Genomic DNA, 15021 nt, shown 5'->3' with positions numbered 1-15021 from the left:
TGAGGATCTAATTATGGTTGACACCCTGATTGTAGCCTTGTAGAGGACCCAGCTAAACTATGCTGGATTCCTAACCCACAGAAACTAAGATAGTATATGGTATTGTAAGCCACTGGGTTTGTGGTAATTTGTTATGTAGCAAGGAGGTTGTTATGTCCAAATGAGAGAAAAAATTTAAAAATTTTAAGCTTCTCGGATACAGCAAGAATATTCTGATAAAAATAACTGAAGGAGTTTTCACAGCGGTTAGAAACTAGGATCATTTGTCTGTTCTTCCAGAAATTTAAATTTACTTTTAAGCTGAGTGAAATATTTGTTTTACATCATAGTTACTATAGGAATGACGTAAGGTTTTTTTTAAATTAATTAATTTATGTATGTATGTATGAACGTATGGCTGCGTTGGGTCCTCGCCACTGCGCGTGGACCCTCTCTAGTTGCAGCGAGTGGGGGCTACTCTTCGTTGTGGTGCGTGGGCTTCTCATTGTGGTGGCTTCTCTTTGTCGCGGAGCACGGGCTCTAGGCGTGCGGGCTCAGTAGTTGTGGCTCCGTGGGCTTAGTTGCTCCGCGGCATGTGGGATCTTCCCAGACTAGGGCTCGAACATGTGTCCCCTGCATCGGCAGGTGGATTCTTAACTACTGTGCCTCCAGGGAAGTCCGATGACATAAGGTTTTGATTTAGCTCCTAAAACTGTTACCAGCTATTGTGTCCAAAGTACATGGCTCTTTGATGACCCTGTAAAAGTCTAAGGAAATTTTGATGTTTAGTAGAACAGGGGAGGGTCAGGTGTACCTTGGAGAAATTGGAAAAACTCAAAATGAGTAGAAATCGTATCCCTAATCATTCTTCCCCTGTTCCCTGTGTTGTGATTATTTTATAATTATTATTTAAACCAGGACATGGATGATATCATATTCACCTTTTTATTCCAGCCATCTAGCACATTATAGATGCTCAATAAATGTTGAGCGACTCTCTAGGAATTCTCGTCGTCTCTGGTGATCTCAAAAGGCAAATAGAAAGTTATGAATGAATTAATGAAATATTATGCAATATTTGTATTTGGTAGTCTACTAGAGAAAGTCAGCAATGTGCCCAGCACTGTGTTATTATATAAGGTGTCCTGTCTTATTTATTCTTTATAATAATTTGATTGGCAGTTATATTAGTAATAGATAAAATAATGGTAATGAGAATTGAATTATTTTTTTCATTTCACATTTAAAGAAATTGAGGTCTTAGAGGTTAAGAAGCTTTACAAAGTCATACAACTTAGTTTTATCTGATTCCGAAACCTTTTCTCTAAGTCACTTACTATTGTGGCAGAAGTAGAAAAATTCTCACCAGTTTTCATGATCAAAAATTTATGTGTGTCATTTATGGCAGTGGGAGGGTGGCTGTTGATTAAGTATGCTTGGGATGGTACGGGGGGTAGTGTGATGTGGGGGTTTTGATCCAAAAGTGGTTTAATTATGTCATGCTAATATGTTTGACATTTGTAAATATTTATTAAACATCTCTGCTGCTGTTTTTTTCTTTTTAAATTTCAGTGCAATAAAATTCTCTTTCTGGTGTACCGTTCTTAGGAGTTTGGACAGAGGCATACAATTGTGTAACTACCACCACCACCACAATCCAGATACAGAATAGTTCTGTCACCCCCCAAAATTACCTTGTGCTATTACCCCAGCTCTAACCTCTTGCTGCTCTATCTGTAATCCCTACAGTTTTGTCTTTCTGACAATGTTATATAAATGAAATCATATGGTATGGAATCTTTAAGTCTTGCTTCTTTCACTTATCATAATGCTTTTGAGATTCCATTTTGTTGAGGATATTAGTAGTGACTCCAGTTACTTATATGTTGTATCATTAGATGCTGTCTCATCTGTGTCTGCAGAGCTGTTGTTTTTCTTTAATCTTTCTCTTTATTCTAAGGGTTGGGTAATTTCTCATGCTCTATTTTCAAGTTCCTTGATTTTTATTTTTATTTTTTGGTCATTCCATCTGCTATTGTGCCCATCTAATGGATTTTTCATTTTAGTTCTTTTCAGCTAGAGCTGAGTTTTCATTTTTTTATTTTCACTTCTCTATTGAGATTCCCTTTCTGCCACTCATTAAGACCATTTTCTTGTTTTATGCTTTGAATATACTTTCCTTTAATTGTTTAAGTATATTTATAATATGTGCTTTGAAGTGCTTATTTGCTAAATCCTACATCTGGACCTACTTGGAGTCAGTTTCCATTGACTGCCTTTTTACTGTCTTGTTTCTTTGGATCTCATAATTTTTGGTTGAAATTTTTGGTGTTCTTGTGAGGATTGTCAGGATTTTTTTTTTTTTAATATATATTTTAAAATTTTATTTATTTATTTTTGGCTACATTGGGTCTTCTTGCTGCGCATGGGCTTTCCGTACTTGCAGCGAGCGGGGGTTACTCTTCTTTGCGGTACACGGGCTTCTCATTGCAGTGGCTTCTCTTGTTGCGGAGCACAGGCTCTAGGTGCGCGGGCTTCAGTAGTTGTGGCACGTGGGCTCAGTAGTCGTGGCTCGCGGGCTCTAGAGCGCAGGCTCAGTAGTTGTGGCTCATGGGCTTAGTTGCTCTGCAGCATGTGGGATCTTCCCGGACCAGGGCTTGAACCTGTGTCCCTGCATTGGCAGGAGGATTCTTAACCACTGCGCCACCAGGGAAGCCCAGGGGGTTTTTGTTCTAGTGGACCATTAACTTGCCTGGACTCAATCTGCAAACTTTGTTTCCTACATACACAGTATGAGACAGCTGATATCTGCTCAGTTCTTTTCTTTCAACTACTTGTTTTTTTAGCTTCGTCTCCTGGGGAGTGGGGTAAGGGTTAGGGTTCTCCTGCACCTGTGTAATTTGGTGGTCAGCCAAAAATTTGGGCAGAGATTATACTCAGATTTTGGAGCTCATCTGCCTTGTGGTTCCTCTACTTCTGGGGATTCCCTCCTAATATCTATTTTGTCTGCCAGTAGTGGTCTCTGCTCTCTGACATCCCAAGCCAGTAAGGGCTTCAGCTTTCTGCTGCTTGGGCTGTATGGTTGGGGAATACATTCAGTTTAAAAAGCATCAAACTCATAGATCTTACGCCATGTAGCTTTCAATTCTTCTATAATCTACCGTAGGGGCTACCTGGGGTCTCCCCCCATGCGTGTGTAATTTAACTGAGCAGAGCTTATGCTCAGATTTTTATGCTTCTGTGGTTCTTTCATTCCCAGTATGTCTGCCTTAAATTTCCGGCTGCACTTCCAGCCCTGAATTATTTTCTCTACCACTTTGAGCTGTGTGGCTGCCTTCACCATATTTGTAGGGGGTGGGGAGGGCTCTCAGCATAAAAACTTCAAGCTGATCTCATGGTTCTGTTCTCTTCCAGTTGGAGTTTTTCAAGAGTAAGGTCTTTTTTTTACTACTGTATGCTTTGGGGCACTTTCCAAAAAATGCTGTAAAACAAAAAGTTTTTTAATCCAAATTTAAATAATTGTTATCTGCATGAGGCTCACATGATCAGTTCTCTCGGCTGCATTTGCACGAGGTTCCTTTTCATCCCTCTGGTTCCTTTTCTTTTAAAAGCTGCTTCCTCTTGTTCTTTTTCTTTCACAGTTATATCTATGTCATGTGTTTTGTGCCTTCAAGGTGGTACAGTCTCTCTTTTATGCCTATAAGGAGAGAAGCTCATCAAATGATCTCTCAAGTTTCTGGCCCTTCAGAAATTCTTCCTACATCTAGACCCCCAGCATTCAGGTGTTTGCTCTTTTAGTCTGCCAATCTCAAGTGATTCATTTGCCCTGTGGGGCTATCGCTCCTTTTGGTCTTTTCCATATAGGAAAGGTTACCTTAGGACATTTTGCTAGCTCAGGTGCCTTCTTGACTACCTCTTGGTCAGTCTTTCCCACTCTCACCTCTGGGTATTTGGCTTTCTATGCAGCTGAAGGCAGTCCTTGGTGTCTGGCCCTGGTATCACTGTGTGATTCTGTTCTCTTCACTGTTTTCCCTCTCTATCAGGTCTTTCTCTCCAGTAACCACCACACACTTTGCTTGCCAAGTTTGAGAGATAAAAATAATTTCACTTAACAGAAAAGCTCTTGTGTAATGACACTATTTAGAGTGAGATCTCAGTAGTTTGCACAAAGCCACAAGATGGCTGTGGTTTAAAAGTGACATCTGTTGGCAATAAGGAGCAAATATATGAATTTCTGTGTACTTCACTTGCTACATTGGAAAGAACATGGGCTTTCAGTTAGACTGTGATTCTCATCTTAGCCCTAAGATTTCCTCATCTATGAAACAGGATAGTAATATTGGGTTGTTTTGAGCTTTAAATAGGAGAAAGTATGTAATCTTCCTAGCACATTGATAACAGCATAAATTGTCTCTGGATACTGTCCTGTTTTTTTTTGTTTTTTTAAGCTCTTCTGTGGGTCATTGCCATTAATTAATAGTGCCTGGAATATAGTGTCCCCGGGAGTACTTACTTATGATACTGTAGTCTTAAAGATTCTGTCTCTTCCTACCCCCCCCCGCCCCCCCCCCCCCCCCCCGTGCTCCTTTTTTAAAGGTAGTAATATCCAAGAGAAGGAGAAGCAATCGACTCACTCTTTCCCAGTTGACTTTTGGCAGTTTCCTGAATGTATGTCTCTAGCCAATAGGCCCAGTTGTTCCAGCCTCTGTACGGATTATTTCTAGATTATTTAGAATTTACATTACTTCTGTCATGCCTAAAAATATTAGTAATGAATTGTTACATATTGTGTAAGAACTTTGTTTCCAGTAATCCAGAAATTATTTTTCGATGATTGCAAGATCCAAACCAGATCTTTAATTGGCCTAATATAAAGTAGACATTGGGGATCCAAGTGTCAGATTTTGAAGGACTTTTTATGGTAAGGAGTTTACATCAGGAAATGAAGAGCCATTAAAAGTTTTTAGAAAGATAATTCTGATTATAGCAGAGCTAATATGGAATCGAATGGGGTAAAGAGGTCAAGTAAGAGGCTTATTCTTAGCTATTAAGCGTTTAAATGAAGACAACAGCCTTATGATTGATAAGGGAGAGAAGGAGTCAAAAGAAAAATCTGAAGTTAGACTTGATGTTGGGAAAGGAGAGGTCAAGGATGACTTCAAGATTTTTGATTCATTGTATGTTATGTGTAAAACCTGGTATTCTCAAGGGTTTGATCCTATTTCTTTGCTGTCTCCCTGGAGCCAGCAGATGAAGATGGAATCCCAAAGAACACCCAAGATATGGGGTTGGAGCGTGGGGTAACAATGCAAGACTACCCAGGTAGGAGAGATACATGAGTAAGTGGTATAGAGCTGTTAGTGGAGTCTTTTCTCCCCATACTAGGGTGAGTTTTTTTGAGCACAAGAACAACATCCAACTTGCTTTAGCATCTAAGTTTCTTGGCATATTAGGTGTTCAATAAGTACATGAATGAATGAATGAATGAGTGAGTGAAATAAGATAAATATAATGTCACTGAGTATGGCGTAGAGATTGGTTAAAATATAAAAGATCATTAGACGTTTCAAAATAGTATATAATGTGTGTCGTTTGCTTTTTATTTGTTTGTAGTTAAATCTGTAGCATTTAAAAATGTGCTAGCGTGTGTAGGCAAACACAGGCATAATTTTTTCCAGCTACCTTAACTTGAATTTCACTTCTTTTTTGTTTGTACCCTTGCTATTGGGAGTGAGGAGTGGGGTGAAATCCTTCACATGGTGATACTCAAGTTTTATTGACAAGTGAAATGTAAACATGATTTTCCAGTTGACTTTTTCGATAGCCTTCATCTGAACATTCTTTACTTTCTTGTGGCTGGCTATAATGTACATGTTGTTAATTTCAGTAGGATTGATTAGGAATTCTTACTGATATTTCCCAGCTACTAGATATGTGCCACCCACTGTAAAATAGTGGAAAATATGAATTGGAATTTACCTTATTCATTCCTTGTGGTTGTATTTTTTAAGTCACTGTCTCCCATGGTTTAGGATTATTCTTTACTCAGTGGTCTTCTGTGGGTTTCCAGAAGGGTGTGTCTTATAGTTAAGGGTTAGGAGCTAATGTGCCCCTTTAAGGAAATGCTAATGCCTGAAATAGCTTACTGGAAGACCTATCCAGTAAGGAGAAAATGCTCTAAATCTCATTCTACACAACCTGCTAAGCCTCTACATCTTTCATTTCCCTCCTTATCAGTTTTCCCTACATTCTTTTTTACCTTTTGGGTCTCTCTTGGTCTGTGACCATTTTTTCCTATCTGACTTCCTGCTTTGTCTCTCTGCTTTCTTTTTCACCCTTCTCTTCTGCCTCATCTTTTCAAGACAGATAACTAGCTATAATACCAAATTGAAATTTTAAAGGGTTTCTTCTTTAGTAAATACATTTTTATTTTTCTAATTAAATAAAATTGAGATTTTTTTTTAACATCTTTATTGGAGTATAATTGCTTTACAATGGTGTGTTAGTTTCTGCTTTATAACAAAGTGAACCAGTTATACATATACATATGTTCCCATATCTCTTCCCTCTTGCATCTCCCTCCCTCCCACCCTCCCTATCCCACCCCTCTAGGTGGTCACAAAGCACAGAGCTGATCTCCCTGTGCTATGCGGTTGCTTCCCACTAGCTATCTATTTTACGTTTGGTAGTGTATATATGTCCATGCCACTCTCTCACTTTGTCACATCTTACCCTTCCCCCTCCCCATATCCTCAAGTCCATACTCTAGTAGGTCTGTGTCTTTATTCCTGTCTTGCCACTAGGTTCTTCATGACCTTTTTTTTTTTTTCCCTTAGATTCCATATATATGTTAGCATAGTGTATTTGTTTTTCTCTTTCTGACTTACTTCACTCTGTATGACAGACTCTAACTCCATCCACCTCACTACAAGTACCTCCATTTCGTTTCTTTTTATGGCTGAGCAATATTCCATTGTATATATGTGCCACATCTTCTTTATCCATTCATCTGATGATGGACATTTAGGTTGCTTCCATGTCCTGGCTATTGTAAATAGAGCTGCAATGAACATTTTGGTACATGACTCTTTTTGAGTTATGGTTTTCTCAGGGTATATGCCCAGTAGTGGGATTGCTGGGTCGTATGGTAGTTCTCTTTTTAGTTTTTTAAGGAACTTCCATACTGTTCTCCATAGTGGCTGTATCAATTTACATTCCCACCAACAGTGCAAGAGGGTTCCCTTTTCTCCACACCCTCTCCAGCATTTATTGTTTCTAGATTTTTTGATGATGGCCATTCTGACCGGTGTGAGATGATATCTCATTGTAGTTTTGATTTGCATTTCTCTAATGATTAATGATGTTGAGCATTCTTTCATGTGTTTGTTGGCAATCTGTATATCTTCTTTGGAGAAATGTCTATTTAGGTCTTCTGCCTATTTTTGGATTGGGTTGTTTGTTTTTTTGGTATTGAGCTGCATGAGCTGCTTGTAAATCTTGGAGATTAATCCTTTGTCCATTGCTTCATTTGCAAATATTTTCTCCCATTCTGAGGGTTGTCTTTTGGTCTTGTTTATGGTTTCCTTTGCTGTGCAAAAGCTTTTAAGTTTCATTAGGTCCCATTTGTTTATTTGTGTTTTTATTTCCATTTCTCTAGGAGCTGGGTCAAAAAGGATCTTGCTGTGATTTATGTCATAGAGTGTTCTGCCTATGTTTTCCTCTAAGAGTTTGATAGTGTCTGGCCTTACATTTAGGTCTTTAATCCATTTTGAGTTTATTTTTGTGTATGGTGGCAGGGAGTGTTCTAATTTCATACTTTTACATGTACCTGTCCAGTTTTCCCAGCACCACTTACTGAAGAGGCTGTCTTTTCTCCACTGTATATGCTTGCCTCCTTTATCAAAGATAAGGTGACCATATGTGCCTGGGTTTATCTCTGGGCTTTCTATCCTGTTCCATTGATCTATATTTCTGTTTTTGTGCCAGTATCACACTGTCTTGATTACTGTAGCTTTGTAGTATAGTCTGAAGTCAGGGAGCCTGAATCCTCCAGCTCCATTTTTAGTTCTCAAGATTGCTTTGGTTATTCGGGGTCTTTTGTGTTTCCATACAAATTGTGAAATTTTTTGTTCTAGTTCTGTGGAAAATGCCATTGGTAGTTTGATAGGGATTGCATTGAATCTGTAGATTGCTTTGGGTAGTAGAGTCATTTTCACAATGTTGATTCTTCCAATCCAAGAACATGGTATATCTCTCCATCTATTTGTATCATCTTTAATTTCTTTCATCAGTGTCTTATAATTTTCTGCATACAGGTCTTTTGTCTTCTTAGGTAGGTTTATTCCTAGATATTTTATTCTTTTTGTTGCAGTGGTAAATGGGAGTGTTTTCTTAATTTCACTTTCAGATTTTTCATCATTAGTGTATAGGAATGCAAGAGATTTCTGTGCATTAATTTTGTATCCTGCTACTTTACCAAATTCATTGATTAGCTCTAGTAGTTTTCTGGTAGCATCTTTAGGATTCTCTATGTATAGTATCATGTCATCTGCAAACAGTGACAGCTTTACTTCTTCTTTTCTGATTTGGATTCCTTTTATTTCTTTTTCTTCTCTGGTTGCTGTGGCTAAAACTTCCAAAACCATGTTGAATAATAGTGGTGAGAGTGGACAGCCTTGTCTTGTTCCTGATCTTAGTGGAAATGGTTTCAGTTTTTCACCATTGAGGACGATGTTGGCTGTGGGTTTGTCTTACATGGCCTTTATTATGTTGAGGAAAGTTCCCTCTATGCCTACTTTCTGCAGGACTTTTATCATAAATGGGTGTTGAATTTTGTCGAAAGCTTTCTCTGCATCTATTGAGATGATCATATGGTTTTTCTCCTTCAGTTTGTTAATATGGTGTATCACGTAGATTGATTTGCGTATGTTGAAGAATCCTTGCATTCCTGGAATAAACCCTACTTGATCATGGTGTGTGATCCTTTTAATGTGCTGTTGGATTCTGTTTGCTAGTATTTTGTTGAGGATTTTTGCATCTTTGTTCATCAGTGATATTGGCCTGTAGTTTTCTTTTTTTGTGACATTTTTGTCTGGTTTTGGTATCAGGGTGATGGTGGCCTCGTAGAATGAGTTGGGGAGTGTTCCTCCCTCTGCAATATTTTGGAACAGTTTGAGAAGGATAGGTGTTAGCTCTTCTCTAAACGTTTCAGTGCTTGTGATTGGTCTGTTCATATTTTCTATTTCTTCCTGGTTCAGTCTTGGCAGGCTGTGCTTTTCTAAGAATTTGTCCATTTCTTCCAGGTTGTCCATTTTATTGGCATAGAGTTGCTTGTAGTAATCTCTCATGATCGTTTGTATTTCTGCAGTGTCAGTTGTTACTTCTCCTTTTCCATTTCTAATTCTATTGACTTGAGTCTTCTCCCTTTTTTTCTTGATGAGTTTGGCTAATGGTTTATCAATTTTATTTATCTTCTCAAAGAACCAGCTTTTAGTTTTATTGATCTTTGCTATTGTTTCCTTCATTTCTTTCTCATTTATTTCTGATCTGATCTTTATGACTTCTTTCCTTCTGCTAACTTTGGGGTTTTTTTGTTCTTCTTTCTCTAATTGCTTTAGGTGCAAGGTTAGGTTGTTTATTCGAGATGTTTCCTGTTTCTTGATGTAGGCTTGTATTGCTATAAACTTCCCTCTTAGAACTGCTTTTGCTGCATCCCATAGGTTTTGGATCGTCGTGTCTCCATTGTCATTTGTTTCTAGGTATTTTTTGATTTCCCCTTTGATTTCTTCAGTGATCACTTCGTTATTAAGTAGTGTATTGTGTAGCCTCCATGTGTTTGTATTTTTTACAGATCTTTTCCTGAAATTGATATCTAGTCTCATAGCGTGGTCGGAAAAGATACTTGATACGATTTCAGTTTTCTTAAATTTACCAAGGCTTGATTTGTGACCCAAGATATGATCTATCCTGGAGAATGTTCCATGAGCACTTGAGAAAAATGTGTATTCTGTTGTTTTTGGGTGGAATGTCCTATAAATAACAATTAAGTCCGTCTTGTTTAATGTATCATTTAAAGCTTGTGTTTCCTTATTTATTTTCATTTTGGATGATCTGTCCATTGGTGAAAGTGGGGTGTTAAAGTCCCCTACTATGATTGTGTTACTGTCGATTTCCCCTTTTATGGCTGTTAGTATTTGCCTTATGTATTGAGGTGCTCCTATGTTGGGTGCATAAATATTTACAATTGTTATACCTTCCCCTTGGATCGATCCCTTGATCATTATATAGTGTCCTTCTTTGTCTCTTGTAATAGTCTTTATTTTAAAGTCTATTTTGTCTGATATGAGAATTGCTACTCCAGCTTTCTTTTGATTTCCATTGGCACGGAATATCTTTTTCCATCCCCTCACTTTCAGTCTGTATGTGTCCCTAGGTCTGAAGTGGGTCTCTTGTAGACAGCATATATACGGGTCTTGTTTTTGTATCCATTCCGCCAGTCTGTGTCTTTTGGTGGGAGCATTTAATCCATTCACGTTTAAGGTAATTATCAATATGTATGTTCTTATTCCCATTTTCTTAAATGTGTTGGGTTTGTTTTTATAGGTGTTTTCCTTGTCTTGTGTTTCTTGCCTAGAGAAGTTCCTTTAGCATTTGTTGTAAAGCCGGTTTGGTGGTGCTGAACTCTCAGCTTTTGCTTGTCTGTAAAGGTTTTAATTTCTCCATCAAATCTGAATGAGATCCTTGCTGGGTAGAGTAATCTTGGTTGTAGGTTTTTCTCCTTCATCACTTTAAATATGTTTTGCCACTCCCTTCTGGCTTGCAGAGTTTCTGTTGAAAGATCAGCTGTTAACCTTATGGGGATTCCCTTGTGTGTTATTTGTTGTTTTTCCCTTGCTGCTTTTAATTTGTTTTCTTTATATTTAATTTTTGATAGTTTTTTTTTTTTTTTTTTTTTTTTGATAGTTTGATTAATATGTGTCTTGGCGTGTTTCTCCTTGGATTTATCCTGTGTGGGACTCTCTGTGCTTCCAGGACTTGATTAACTATTTCCTTTCCCATGTTAGGGAAGTTTTCAACTATAATCTCTTCAAATATTTTCTCAGTCCCTTTCTTTTTCTCTTCTTTTTCTGGGACCCCTATAATTCGAATGTTGGTGCGTTTAATGTTGTCCCAGAGGTCTCTGAGACTGTCCTCAGTTCTTTTCATTCATTTTTCTTTATTCTGCTCTGCAGTAGTTATTTTCACTATTTTATCTTCCAGGTCACTTATCCGTTCTTCTGCCTCAGTTATTCTGCTATTGATCCCTTCTAGAGTATTTTAAATTTCATTTATTGTGTTTTTCATCATTACTTGGTTCCTCTTTAGTTCTTCTAGGTCCTTGTTAAATGTTTCTTGCATTTTGTCTATTCTATTTCCAAGATTTTGGATCATTTTTACTATCATTATTCTGAATTCTTTTTCAGGTAGACTGCCTATTTCATCTTCATTTGTTAGGTCTGGTGTGTTTTTACCTTGCTCCTTTATCTGCTGTGTGTTTTTCTGTCTTTTCATTTTGCTTATCTTACTGTGTTTGGGGTCTCCTTTTTGCAGGCTGCAGGTTCGTAGTTCCTGTTGTTTTTGGTATCTGTCCTCAGTGGGTAACGTTGGTTCAGTGGGTTGTGTAGGCTTCCTGGTGGAGGGGACTAGTGCCTGTGTTCTGGTGGATGAGGCTGGATATTGTCTTTCTGGTGGGCAGGTCCATGTCTGGTGGTGTGTTTTGGGGTGTCTGTGGCCTTATTATGAATTTAGGCAGCCTCTCTGCTAATGGATGGGGCTGTGTTCCTGTCTTGCTAGTTGTTTGGCATAGGGTGTCCAGCACTATAGCTTGCTGGTCGTTGAGTGAAGCTGGGTCTTGGTGTTGAGATGGAGATCTCTGGGAGATTTTTGCCGTTTGGTATTACGTGGAGCTGGGAGGTCTCTTGTGGACCAGTGTCCTGAAGTTGGCTCTCCCACCTCAGAGGCACAGCCCTGATGCCTGGCTGGAGCACCAAGAGCCTTTCATCCACACGGCTCAAAATAAAAGGGAGAAAAAATAGAAAGAAAAAAAAGAAAGAGGATAAAATAAAATAAAGTAAGATAAAATAAAATAGTTATTAAAATAAAAAAAATAAAAAATATTAAGAAAAAAGAAAAAAAATTTTTTAAGTAAAAAAAAAAAACAGAAAAACAAAACAACGGACGGGCAGAACCCTAGGACAAATGGTGAAAGCAAAGCTATACAGACAAAATCTCACAGAGAAGCATACACATACACACTCACAAAAAGAGGAAAAGGGGAAAAATAATATATCTTGCTCCCAAAGTCCACCTCCTCAATTTGGGATGATTCGTTGTCTATTCAGGTATTCCACAGATGCAGGGTACATCAAGTTGTTTGTGGAGCTTTAATCCGCTGCTTCTGAGGCTGCTGGGAGAAATTTCCCTTTCTCTTCTTTGTTCGCACAGCTCCTGGGTTTCAGCTTTGGATTTGGACCCGCCTCTGCGTGTAGGTCGCCTGAGGGCGTCTGTTCTTCCTCAGACAGGATGGGGTTAAAGGAGCAGCTGCTTCGGGGGCTCTGGCTCATTCAGGCCTGGGGGAGGGAGGGGTCCGGATGCGGGGTGAGCCTGCGGCGGCAGAGGCCAGCGCGATGTTGTAGCAGCCTCATGCGTGCCGTGCGTTCTCCCGGGGAAGTTGTCCCTGGATCACGGGACCCTGGCAGTGGCGGGCTGCACAGGCTCCCGGGAGGGGCGGTGTGGATAGTGACCTGTGCTTGCACACAGCCTTCTTGGTGGTGGCAGCAGCAGCCTTAGTGTTTCATGCCCATCTCTGGGGTCCGCGCTGATAGCCGCGGCTCGCGCCCGTCTCTGGAGCTCGTTTAGGCGGCGCTCTGAATCCCCTCTCCTCGGGCACCAGGAAACAAAGAGGCAAGAAAAAGTCTCTGCCTCTTCGGCAGCTCCAGACCTTTTCCCAGACTCCCTCCCAGACTCCCTCCCTGCTAGCTGTGGTGCGCTAACCCCTTCAGGCTGTGTTCATGCCGCCAACCCCAGTCCTCTCCCTGCAATCCTAGGGAAGCCTGAGCCTCAGCTCCCAGCCCCCGCCCGCCCCGGCGGGTGAGCAGACAAGCCTCTCGGGCTGGTGAGTGCTGGTCGGCACCGATCCTCTGTGCGGGAATCTCTCTGCTTTGCCCTCCGCACCCCTGTTGCTGCGCTCTCCTCCGTGGCTCCGAAGCTTCCCCCCTCTGCCACTCGCAGTCTCCGCCTGCGAAGGGGCTTCCTAGTGTGTGAAACCTTTCCTCCTTCACAGCTCCCTCCCACTGGTGCAGGTCCCATACCTATTCTTTTGTCTCTGTTGTTTCTTTTTTCTTTTCCCCTACCCAGGTACGTGGGGAGTTTCTTGCCTTTTGGGAGGTCTGACGTCTTCTGCCAGCGTTCAGTGGGTGTTCTATAGGAGCAGTTCCACGTGTAGATGTATTTCTGATGTGTCTGTGGGGAGGAACGTGATCTCCGCATCTTACTCTTCCGCCATCTTCTCCTCTCCTCTCGAGATTTTTTTTTGTTTTCATAACAATTTGTGGTTTTTATGTTCATTTAACACCTGACTGATTTTTAATCAGTCATTCAGCGATCCTTCAGGAAAGGTTTCCTTTTCCAGGAGTATTCAGCAAATAAACTGTGCGTCATTTGCTAAGGAATTTGAATTAGCCATTGTTCAGTTCTCTTCTTTCCCCCTTTATTATTTTTATTTCACTCTTTGAGCTACTTATTTACATATTTATTATATTAAAATGTTAATTTATTATTAGATTTTTCAATTGTTTTTGGAAAGAGAGTACTAAGTTAACTATAAAGAAAAAAATTCTAAAGTAGCAAAATAGTTTCTCTAAAATAAAAGTGTTTATTTTAATGAGCTCTGAGATAGACTCACAATTTTCCTGAGTTTATCTTTGGCATTTTTTGGTGAAATTGTACTGGAATAATCTATACAATTCAGTGAGGTACAGTATTTTCTCAATTCTGGATTCCCTTTGACTTTTTTTTTGGATGGAGAATGTAGACATCCATCCCATTACCTCTCGTCCCTTTGACTTTTATGCATAAATCCCTCCTCACTTCCCTGTATCAAATCTGACTTGGAAAAGTATATACAAAGCATACAGAAGTGAGTGTCAGGAAACCTGGGTTCTAATCCAGTTTACATGACTTTGTTCAAATTGTTTAACCTCATTTGTTTTTTCTTTTGGTGTTTGCAATCTCTAAAAGTCAAATCTGACCTACTATTTCTAAACAGAATACTGCAGTCTGAGCATTTTTCAAGATCAAGACTTTATGCTATATAGTAATAAATTCTCATTGTTCTTTATAATCCTGCTGTTGACCAACATTGTGACCTTTGGCAAAGTTACTAACCTTCTCAGACTGTTTTCTATTCTGTATATGGGGAGTATAATACCTACCTTGTAAGCTGATTGTGAAGATTAAATTGGGTAGCGAATATACTTTAAAGTGCTTAGTTCAGGTATTTCGTAAAGCTGTTGTTAAGTGAGTTCTATAATTTCACAGGACTGTAGTAGAACTAACAGTCATAAGCCTCACATATGAAAAGGCATAAAATACATGAATCATATTGATAAAATGTTTTTTGATAATTGCACTGTAAGGAAACATTAGGATGTTTGCATACTGTTAGTTTTGAACAAATATTAAATTTCTATTCATGGTCTTTAACTTGGTTAAAGAAATAACAACATTGTTATCTGGTCTTACTAGATGCTTTGTTAAGTATCTTAAAACTTTAGTAATTAAGAAATGTGTTCCAAATGAAATTTTGTCTGGAAGAATCATTCTGTGGAGTTGTTTTTGTCTTTTTTGGTTCTGTATTGATGTTTGGAAACATGAGGTACCCAAATGTCAATAAGTATATTTACTAAATACAAATAGCACATTATTAAAATGTTGTTTAGGAGTAACAAATTTAATCGAATAATCAAATGAAAAGTACCTAAAAAGGCTTTTGTTGTTTATTTT

At 39.1% G+C, this 15021-nt stretch overlaps 1 protein-coding gene across 5 annotated transcripts in view; it reads left to right on the top strand.

Annotated features, from left to right (window-relative positions):
- The window catches only part of BTBD10 (BTB domain containing 10), a 78062-nt gene that overhangs the window by 18647 nt on the left and 44394 nt on the right, over positions 1-15021 (top strand). The window lies entirely within an intron of this gene.

This window comes from Eubalaena glacialis, chromosome 10 (assembly GCF_028564815.1).
Source record: "Eubalaena glacialis isolate mEubGla1 chromosome 10, mEubGla1.1.hap2.+ XY, whole genome shotgun sequence".
Classification (NCBI taxonomy): Eukaryota; Metazoa; Chordata; class Mammalia; order Artiodactyla; family Balaenidae; genus Eubalaena; species Eubalaena glacialis.
Note: the sequence above shows the minus strand (reverse complement) of the source record. Positions and strands in the feature narration are given on the sequence as shown.